The 10,815-nt window shown below is 48.3% G+C and overlaps 1 protein-coding gene across 1 annotated transcript in view; it reads left to right on the top strand.

Annotated features, from left to right (window-relative positions):
* Nucleotides 1-5,229: 5,229 nt before the first annotated feature.
* DCLRE1C (DNA cross-link repair 1C) overlaps nucleotides 5,230-10,815 on the top strand; it is an 89,818-nt gene continuing 84,232 nt past the window's right edge. The window contains exon 1 of the mRNA XM_042991119.1: nucleotides 5,230-5,295. The gene's annotated coding sequence lies outside the window, so the exon portion shown is untranslated. The remainder of the gene's footprint in view (nucleotides 5,296-10,815) is intronic.

The following is a 10,815-nucleotide window of genomic DNA, read 5'->3' as shown; positions in this document are numbered from 1 at the left end:
TCTTATTTTAAAAAACAGCAAGAGGTTACATGTTCTCATTGAAAGGGAGGACCCCACATTTCAAGCTATGGATCAAGCTTTGAACCAAGCGTGTTGATGAAACCATGTATTTTCTAGCATTCCCCCCCTATCATTTCCACTGTTAAGATAATTGAAGGGAAAAAGTGGATGATTCACCAAGCAGAAATTTTGCTGACAGACGAGACGCCTCCCACAGATGAGTCTCAAATGAGATTCCCATGTGAAGATAAAGGGCCCTGCCAGAAATATTCTCTACCCATTTGTCTTTTGTCTCCAGATGCAGAAACTTGCTCTGTGAAGAAATACATTTCTGTATAACACATCACCCCTGATAGTAGCAAATGCGTAATTTTCCAGCCTCTGAATAAAGCTAACCAACTACTTCTCCACGGGGCACCTGAGCGGCTCAGTCGGTCCAGCCTCCGACTTCAGCTCAGGTCGTGATAAGGCGGTGGTGCATGAGTTCGAGCCTCGCACCTGGCTCACTGCTGGCAGCCCAGAGCCTGCCTGCCTCCAATCCGCAGGCTCCCCCCTCTCTCGGCCCCTCTCCCACTAGCGTGCTCTCAAAAATAAACATTAAAAAAAAAACTAACAAACTACTTCTGAAAAATTGAAGAGTATCATACAATCACTTGGGGCTACCTTCAGACTGAAAGGGAAAATATCTAAAAATAGGCAAGTATCGATAGCTGTAGACACTTGGTTATGTAGTTCTTGAGGAAGTTCTTCTCCTTGGAAGTTTCCATAAAGATAACAGTGATTTCCTGGAAGGACATGAGTATCAACACTGGCATCAGTTACATCTTCCCAGGCCAAAAATGAACAAAATTACGTTTAACAACAACCGATGCCTACCACCGCCAACAAAAGATTTACTTCCAGACGCTGCCTTTCTAAAGTTGACACCGACGATACAGTTACGTCTAAGGTCTCATGTTCTGTAAGTCCTGCGTTTTTAATTTCTCTAAGACCTATCGGTATACAGTGCTATTATCAGCATTCTCTCCGTTTACACTAAATAAAGCCTCGGCCAATTTTCTACTTATCGCAGGAACTGCTGGTTGATATTAGTTGAAAATCACCAAACAAATCCCTGGAAATACAGCAAACTATCAAAACAATTTCACCTTCTATATCCTTGGCTATATCTTCACATCCAATAAAACGTGTTAAATCACAGGAAGGAACAGCTTCGGATGGTGGATCAAAGCAGCAAATCTTAACAGCTGGTTAGTAACTTTTCATCATCGACGTCTCGGAACCTTTCCCTGTTAATGTCATGAAGTGCGGTGCGTCTTCGCTTTCCAGCAATACAAGCATGTTTCCCAGTGCTACCTACACTTGCACCTGTCAGTACCTGCCTGAGACTCACTGTGGGCCCGGCCATTTTCCAAGGTCATCTGACTTTTAGAACAATGCAGGTGGCAGGCGGCACGAAGACAGGCAGGCACCCAGTTCAAGGAGGCCAGTACCAACCAGTATCTTTAACTGTCATCCCCAGAAACATCAACCTATTTCCCAGCTCTCCAGACGGTTGCCATGTACAGAGCAAAAGGAGGTTCAGGAAAGCAGGGCTCCTGAGTGGTCTCCACCTGTTCTCAGCTGGCACAACAACAGCATTTATGAAGCTGGGTGTTGGGTGCTGTGTTCACCGTAAACAGTCTGATTACTTCAGCGGCTTAGACACTGGCTGGGAGGCGACTAGAGAGAGGCGTTAAGTGCTGCCGGGTTCAGGGTGATCTGTGAGCAAGACAGCTGGGGTTGGGAAAGTGCCAAGCGAGGGCTCCCTGGGGAAATGGAGCTGGTTCTGAGGTCTGGATGGGTAGGGAAAGGGTTGGCCGAGGGAGAGAGGCAGCAGGGGTAGAGGGAATAGAATGAGCACAGACTGTCGGCCCATCATTCAGAGAGCAAAGCAGGGATGGGGACAGATTAAGGGAGACGGGGTAGGCAGGGGCCAAGTCTAGGCCTCCTAAGTGATTTTGGTCATCCTAAAAGTGACAGGAAGCCACCAAAAGGATTGAAGGCACGATGTGTCACGACCAGACTTGTCTTTTAGCCCTCTGGGTAGTGTGAAGAATGGGTTGGAGGGGGACAGAGCATCTAAGACGGGGCCAGTCCAGCCAGCTCTTACTTTCCGCTTCCATCTGGGATGGAGGAAATGAGGAATGCCACTGGGTCCCTAACAATGAGGAAAAATGTAGTTTGTAAACTACAAAATCATAACTTTTCTTGAACTTAGCTGAGTTTTGCAAGGCAAGGTAGAAAGCAAATTCCGAGGAGAGGCAGGCCCCTCTGGGGAGAGGTGGGACGTGTGGCTCACGTGGGCAGAGCACAGGAGGAAAGGGTGTGTGCCGTGCATTCCAGAAGAAATCAGCTAAAATGTTAACAAAGCGCTGGCCATCCGGTGAGGGGCCATGTGTCAGATGGGACTCACACCGACTTGTGGGCTCTTTTCCACAGGCCTCCAGTAGGGGTTCAGGAGAGAGATGGGGAGCAAGGCGGGGGCCAGAAGGAGCCCCACCTGTGGGGCAGGCCGGCAGCAGGGAATTGGCTGTGGCCTTGAGATGGGCGCTGCCTCTGCCCAGGCCCTTGTCTCCCAGGAGCCAAAGCCTCAAACTGCTGGAGGAGAGGCAGCCAAAGCTTTGGCCCTGGGCACAGGCACGGACGCACGGCTGCAGGGGCAGAAGCATAAACCCTCTACCCTCGAGGAAGGAGGGGAGGAAGGGCTTGGGCCTACATGGATACCAACACTCCTTCTGGGAAGGGGCCGGGAACTTCCTCCCAAGACCAACCACAGACACGAGGAGAAGGGGCAGGAGTGCTGAGAAAGGCCCACCCACAAGGACCGGGCACAGAGGACCTGCCTCAGATCAAAGTTCACGCCTGTCTGGGACATCCAAGAACCCCCCATGTTGCCCCAGAGGCTAACACAGCACATCGGGTAACCAGCAACAGCTGCCTGCCCATGGGGAGCACCTGAGGCCTGTTCTACGAGGCCCTGGCAAGACTAAAATATTGAGAAAATTCTCTAGCAACCTGGGCTCCACACTCGGCCCACACAACACCAGGGAATTTGGAGGCTGGTGTTGTCCTGCAGTGCCCATAGTAACAGCCGTCTCCAGTCTAGACGGACTCAGCTCTCCACAGCGCCCGATAGAAGACATGTGCACAGATCCAGGTATAAAACTATTTCCTTCTACTTCTGTTTTATGCATGATACCTGGCTTTCAGCAAAAAATGATCAGACCAGGGCACCTGGGTGGCTCAGTCAGTTACGTGTCCGACTTCCCTCAGGTCATCATTCAGCGTTTTGTGAGTTCGAGCCCCGCTTCAGGCTGACTGCTGTCAGCACAGATCCCGCTTCAGATCCTCTGCCTGCTCTCTCTGTGCCCTTCCCCTGCATGTTTCTCTCTCTCTCTCTCAAAAATAAACATTAAAAAAAAACTTTGATAATATAATTGATAAAAATATTATCAGACCTAGAAGAAAGCATTGTCAAGAGGCAAAGCAATAACAACCATCAGACTCAGATGAGACCCAATGTTGGAACTATCAGAGAGTGACTTTAAACCTATGATTGAGGTGTCAAAGGATTTAATGGAAAAGGTGGACAACACATGTGAAGAAGTGGGGAAGATCACTAGAGTCAAGACGATGAGAGTCAAACGGAAATTCTAGAAATAAGCAGCAGCGACAATGAGGAATCCCCTTAACAGGCTCATCAGTAGACTGGGCACAGCTGAGGAAGTATTCTGTGAACCTGAAGGTGGTCAATAGAAATGATCCAGGGGCACCTGGATAGCTGAGGCAGTTTAGCATTTCTGCTCAGGTCATGATCTCAGGGTTTATGAAATGGAGTGCTGTGTCTGGCTCTGCACCGAGTGTGGAGCCTGCTTGGGATTCTCTCTCTCTCTCTCTCTCTCTCTCTCTCTCTCTCTCTCTCCGTGTCTCTTCCCCTCTCCCTCTCTTTCTTTCTCCCCCCATCTCTCTCCCCCTCATGCACTCTCACTCTCAAAACATGGAGTAGAAGGAGGGGGAGGAGGAGGAAAATGATACAAACTGAAACGTAGATAAAAAAGAATGAAAAAGAACATCCGAGAGCCAAGGGGCACTATCACCCGGCCTGACATATGCATAATGATGGTGGCAGAGAGGAGGGAACAGCACACTCGTCCAAGCGAAGGATGGGGGCAGCTCCGGGGAGTGGGGGCAGGTGGCCATCTTTTACCCCCCGCTGTGCCAGATTTCCATTTGGCCACCAAGCTGACGCCTTGTTTGTAGGGGAGGGGGAGGCCTGGGAGGCGCCTTATCAGCCTGATTGTGTGCACTTTGGAAAAGGCTGAGAGCGGGCAGGGGAGACTGAGAAGTGGGAAGGAGCGGGAGCGGGTCTGGGGCATGACTGTGATTTGCAGGGAGGTAGCCGACACTTGTGCACAGCTATTGCGATTTGATTCACTGGGGAGCCGGTGAGAACGTTAAGGAGGATTTTTATACTTCCTGGGTGAACTATGCCAGAGAGTGATTTATCTTTTGGTTTTGGCTTTGGGAGGTTGGAGAGCTGTGGAGAGTTTAGCCAAGCTCCTCTACAACGTTGTTGCGACGGCATCCACCCTGGGGCGTCGGCAGGCCCTTGGACAGACGCCAGCCCTCCGGTGAGCGCGTGAGCGCATGCGCTGGCCGTCGCGGCGAAGGTAAGATCCCATAGCACTCCCCCACCAGCCCTTGCGTCCCTCCTGCCTCCCCGAACCTTCCCTCGTGCACCCCTCAGGTGAGACCCGGGTGAAGCTGACCCAAACCCCGCTTTTTTGTTTGAGTTGACCACTCAGGCCTTAGCGGAAGCACTGCACCCGCACAGCCCAACAGAGGCGTGCGCTGTGCGTCCGGTCCCGCCGCTCCCTCTGCCTGCACCTGGCCTTGACCCCAGCGTGGCGCCCCTAGGCGGGCTGTGGGGCTCCTCCGGGGCCCTCGGTAGTAAACTCCTCCGTTTTAATTTCTCTGGTGGTCTCTTGTTGAACCGAGGCTCGCCACCCCGCAGCTGGGGCTCTGCTTGGGAAATGTTAATCTAACAAACTCCCAAGGGCCTTCGGTAGTGAATCTCTTTGTTGTGGTTAAAAATTGCTTGTGGTTTCGTGCCAAACTGTCAGCGAAGCGCGACCTCGTTTAATCCCCACCACAACACCTGGATTACTCTTCTCCCTTCCCCGACAGGTGAGACACAGCTCCCCAGTCTGAGTGTCCAGGCTCCCAAAGCCGCAGGCGGAGGGTTCGATCCCGGTAAGTGGAGTCTACATACAGATGGCGTAATTTGCATTTATGCAAGGCTTGATTGTAAACACCCAGCGGCTGCTTACGTTATTTCTTTGAATGTGCACAGTGGGGGCGCCTGGGTGGCTCAGTCGGTTAAGCGTCCGACTTCGGCTCAGGTCGTGATTTCGCGGTCCGTGAGTTCGAGCCCCGCGTCGGGCTCTGTGCTGACAGCTCAGAGCCTGGAGCCTGTTTCAAATTCTGTGTCTCCCTCTCTCTGACCCTCCCCCGTTCATGCTCTGTCTCTCTCTGTCTCAAAAATAAATAAACATTAAAAAAAAAAAATTGAATGTGCACAGTGATTAGGATCACTTTCCCATTTTGGGGGGTTGATCTCACACTGGGGTTTCTTTGATTCTGACTCTGTGCTAAGCCAGCAACACACAGCCTCCCCCCATGGGGATCACAGCGGGGAGGAGCCGGCCCGGCGGAAATGGAGAGATGGATACACCTGGGAGCCCCCAGGAGGCGGGTGGTGGGCCCTGCGATAGATGCGAGGTGGGGGGTGGGCGGTGAACGGAGGCACGGGAGGGATGGTCTCCGTTCTCGAGGTGCGGCAGGTCCCTGCCTCGTTTCTCAGCAGCCTGTTTAAACTTCTAGTCCCAAGCACTGGCCACCGTGGCCCTACACCCAGTTCCAGGCTTTGTGGAGAAAATAAAAGACGCGTCTGCCAAACATGTGCCTTCTAGGAACTTACACGGAAGGGACGACCCCCAGGCAAAACAGGAGAAAAGTCTGACCATGCGTAATGGTGACCAAGGGCCACATGCTGGCCCCTCAGGATCTGCCATGGGGAAGTTAGAACAGGAAAGCCATTCGTAGGCTTGGGTTATTGGGGAATGTTCCAACTCCACTCTCTAGGAAGAAGCTAGGTGAGCTCTGGAACAAAACTCACAGAGGGGCGCCTGGGTGGCGCAGTCGGTTAAGCGTCCGACTTCAGCCAGGTCAGGATCTCGCACTCCGTGAGTTCAAGCCGCGCGTCAGGCTCTGGGCTGATGGCTCGGAGCCTGGAGCCTGTTTCCGATTCTGTGTCTCCCTCTCTCTCTGCCCCTCCCCCGTTCATGCTCTGTCTCTCTCTGTCCCAAAAATAAATAAAAAACGTTGGAAAAAAAAAAAAAAAACTCACAGAAAGGCAAACCACTTCTCTCTCCTGGTTCAACCTCCACGCTTGATATGTAGGGACCCGCTTCTGTTGACCTCTCTGCGGAAGAGGAGAATGCTCTGGCATTAATTTATTCAACAATATTTGTTAAGTGATGAAACATAATTGCTCAACCACTGATGGATTGGCTTTCAGTGACGCCTAGGCACAGGAATTGTATGTACAAAGCGTGAATAGAGCATATTTTTACTTAAAAATATTTTCTAGCTAGAATTTCTGTGCCTGGGCTCCATTGCGAGCCAATAAAAATGTGACAGGTGGCCCCACGGGAGATGAAATGAAACTCTTAGAATGTTCTCTTCCTGTATCAGCTGCCTCAAAGAACTGCCAATCTATTTTTTTTTTGTAGATAATTACATATGTTTAAAAAAACACTTGTCTCAGTTACGTACGTGCAATTACTAACAGCAGGCTTATCTGCCATCGGTTTGGGAAACCACGGCTACAGAAGTCGTCATCAGTAAAATCCTTGAGAGTGCCTCCAAGATCCGTGAGGAGACAGTCTTGTTCCTCTGACAGTTCTTTATCTGAGGAATCTGAGGCTGGGCCTTTGGCTTGAAACGTTAACGGCGAAGGCCTGATATTTCCCATAACACGCTTGTTCGGAAACTGAAAACTACTGGAAGGGAAGAGTCATTAAATCATTACGGTTTGAAAGTGGATTTCTTTATCTACAAGTTTCAGGGAGAACTAGGTCTTTGCAAAAGCAGGGAGAAAAACGTTGACTAGTAATTCCAGTGTCATCGTGCCACCAAAATGGCCCTCTGGGCCTCAGATCTGGGGGCAGTGTGGGCCTCTCTCCTGGTGGGGAAGGGAGAGCGAAGGGGAGGAGGATGGGCAGCGGGAACAGCGGAGCCCACTTTAAACGCCACGAGACTTCTGAAATGTGGATGTCACCATCTCCTTGCGAGCCAGAATTCTGGCCTGGCTCCCATCCAGTTACTTTGCTGAAAGTTGATCAAGTTCCCAGCTAACTCAGGATGAAAGAAAACGCACTCAGGGTCAGTATCAGCTCAGAGATACCAGGGACATGGCAGGCGCTGACCAGGAAACATTTCAGAGAAAAGGAGACATTATACTGACGGAGATTTGAAGGTCTTTTCATTACCCAGTAGTATCCGTGTCGTTATCCCCACACTTGACCAAAACTCACTGGGTAGGAAAATAAGGACCTGATTTTTAGTTCCATTTCTCTCCTCACCACTGTCCTCATCCAAGGGAAATGAAAGTACTTGCATGAGGAGTTGGCCTTGACTCAAAGAAATGCATTGATTGTAGCTTCTCTCTTTCCTCTTAGGTCAGTCAAAAAAGCAACGTAGGATCCATACTACCTTTGGGGAAGAAAAACACGGTTACAACTATTAGCAAAACTCAGGGTGATCCACTGAAAGTGGATCAGAACAAGTATCACACACAGGGTAATGATCACGAAGTCAAAAGAAAAGTATAAATCAGTTGAATAAGAACTAATTTATTTGCAGGTTATATCAGCATAAAAAGTCTTTTAAGACAGCCTAAAATGGGTGGTTCAGTTGGTTGGTGGTCCAACTCTTGATTTTGGCTCAGGTCATGATCCCAGAGTTGTGGGATCGAACCTCAAGTCAACTTGAGCAGGCATGGAGCCTGCTTAATATTCTCTCTCTCTCTCTCTCTCTCTCTCTCTCTCTCTCTCTCTCTCTCCCTCTCTCTCCCTCTCTCCCTCCTCCCCCTCTCCCCCTCCTCCCCCTCTCCCCCCTCTCCCCCCCTCTCCCTCCCCCTCTCCCCCTCTCTCTCTCTCCCCTTCTCCCCCTCTCTCCGTCTCCCTCTCCCCCTCTCTCCGTCTCCCTCTCCCACTTCCCCCTCTCTCCCATGCACGCACGTTCTCTCTCTTAAAAAAAGAAAAAGACATCCTAAATAATTCAGATGAAAATTTGGTACTGACTTCCACAATGTCTGGAAGTTAATTTTTGTTTTCTCCCTTAAAGCTAGAAATATCACTATGTCTTTGACAGTGTATGTATCAGCAGTTCTTGTGGTATGGTCGGGGGAACCCCTGGGGATTCCTGAGACCTTGTCAGGTGGTTAAAGCTATTTTCAGGAAAATATTAAAATATTATTTGCTGATTTTACCCTGATTCTCTTATGGGCACATAGTTGAGCTTTCCAGAGGCTGTGTGACCTGGGATTTCGTCACCGTTTGAATGTAGAAGCAGAAATGAGAATCTAGCTGCCTTCTAGTAATACATTGAACAGATTTGCAAAACCGAAAAGCAGTGCCACTCTTCTCACGACATTTTGGGCGTAAAATATAGTCTTTGACATAAAAAGATATTTATATATAATAGTGTATTAATGTTACCATAAATTAAATGTCTTTAACATGTCTGAGTTTTAATTTCTATATTGACAAATAGGTCCCATGTAAACAAAAGCTCTCTGAGGTCCTCGATGCTTTTCAAAAGCATTAAAGCACTTCCATGACCACAACGTTGGTGACCTGCTGGAGGCATTGTCTAGCTACATTTTGTAGGAGATAGGTTATGTTTTGAAAATTCCTGATGGGGGGACGGAAACCCAGTGCCATATTCATTGCTAATGGGATGTAAGTTGCAGGTAATTTGGAAATATGTATCAAGAACTTTAACAATGTGTTAAGCCGAAATTCTGGAAATATCCCGAAAAACCTAGGACTGATATATGCTACGTTTTCTACAAAATGTTCATTGAGGTGTTCGTACACCAGAAAAAGATAGGAGTCACTCTTATGTCCACAAAAGGAAATTGATAAAACAAGTCACGAAGCGGTGTATTCTTACAGCAGTAAAAGATGTCCACGGCAATAGGAAGTGACAAAACAAAACAAAAAACACCCAGGAAAAGATGTAAAAAGGACTTCATCATGTAAGAAATAATACAGAATCAAATTTTTCAGATATTATCTGGGATAATGGATACTTTTCATTTGTCATCTTTTACTTGACCATACCTACTGGGGAACCCGCGTGGGTCAGTCGGTTGAGTGTCCAGCTCTTGATTTCCTCTCTGGTCATGATCTCACCGTTCGTGAATGTGAGCCCTGCATCAGGCTCTCTGCTGAACAGTGTGGAGACTGCTTGGAATTCTCTCTCTCCCTCTCCCTCTCCCTCTCCCTCTCCCTCTCCCTCTCCCTCTCCCTCACCCCCCCCTCTCCCCCTCCCCCCCTCCCTCTCTCCCTCTCTGTCTCTTTGCCCCTCCCCTGATCTCTCTCTCTCTCTCTCTCAAAATATATACAAACTTAAAAATTATTAAACATTTAAAAAGGCAATAGCATAAAATGCAGCAGACTAACTACCTTTTGCAATTTGCCATTGTCAATGGGATCGATTCCTTGATTTCTCTTTCTGTTGCTTCATTATTGGCATATAGGAATGTAGCTGAGTTCTGTGCATAGATTTTAGATCCTACGACTTTGCTGAATTCGTGGATCAGTTCTAGCAGTTTTTTGGTGGAATCTTTTGGATTTTCCATATAGAGTATCAAGTCATCTGCTAAGAGTGAAAGTTTCACCTCCTCCTGGCCGATTTGGATGCCTTTTATTTCTTTGTGTTGTCCGATTGCTGAGGCCAAGACTTCCGATACTGTGTTGAATAACAGTGGTGAGAGTAGACATCGCTGTCATGTTCCTGACCTTAGGGGGAAAACTGTCAGTTTTTCTCCATTGAGAATATTAGCACTGGGTCTTTCATATATGGCTTTTATGATCTGGAGGTATGATCCTTCTATCGCTACTTTCTTGAGGGTTTTTATCAAGAAAGATGCTGTATTTTGTCAAATGCTTTCTCTGCATCTATTGAGAGGATCATATGGTTCTTGTCCTTTCCTTTATTGATGTGATGTATCACATTGATTGTTTTGATATTGAATCAGCCCTGAATTCAGGTATAAATCTTACTTGGTTGTGGTGAATAATTTTTTTTTTTTAATGTATTGCTGGATCTGGTTGGCTAGTATCTTGTTGAGGATTTTCGCATTTGTCTTCATCAGGGAAATTGGTCTGTAGTTCTCCTTTTTAGTGGCTTCTTTGGTTTTCGAATCAAAGTAATGATGGCTTCATAGAATGAGTTTGGAAGTTTTCCTTCCATTTCTATTTTTTGGAACAGCTTCAAAAGAATCGGTGTTAACTTCTGTAAATGTTTGGTAGACTTCTGGGCGCCTGGGTGGCTCAGTCTGTTAGGCATCTGACTTCTGCCCAGGTCATGATCCCACACTTTGTGGGTTCAAGCCCCGTGTCAGGCTCTGTGCTGACAGCTCAGAGCCTGGAGCCCGCTTCAGATTCTGTGTCTCCCTCTCTCTCTGCGCCTCCCCTGCTT

The sequence above is a fragment of the Panthera tigris genome, chromosome B4, assembly GCF_018350195.1.
Source record: "Panthera tigris isolate Pti1 chromosome B4, P.tigris_Pti1_mat1.1, whole genome shotgun sequence".
Classification (NCBI taxonomy): Eukaryota; Metazoa; Chordata; class Mammalia; order Carnivora; family Felidae; genus Panthera; species Panthera tigris.
This window is presented reverse-complemented; position numbering and strand designations above follow the sequence as displayed.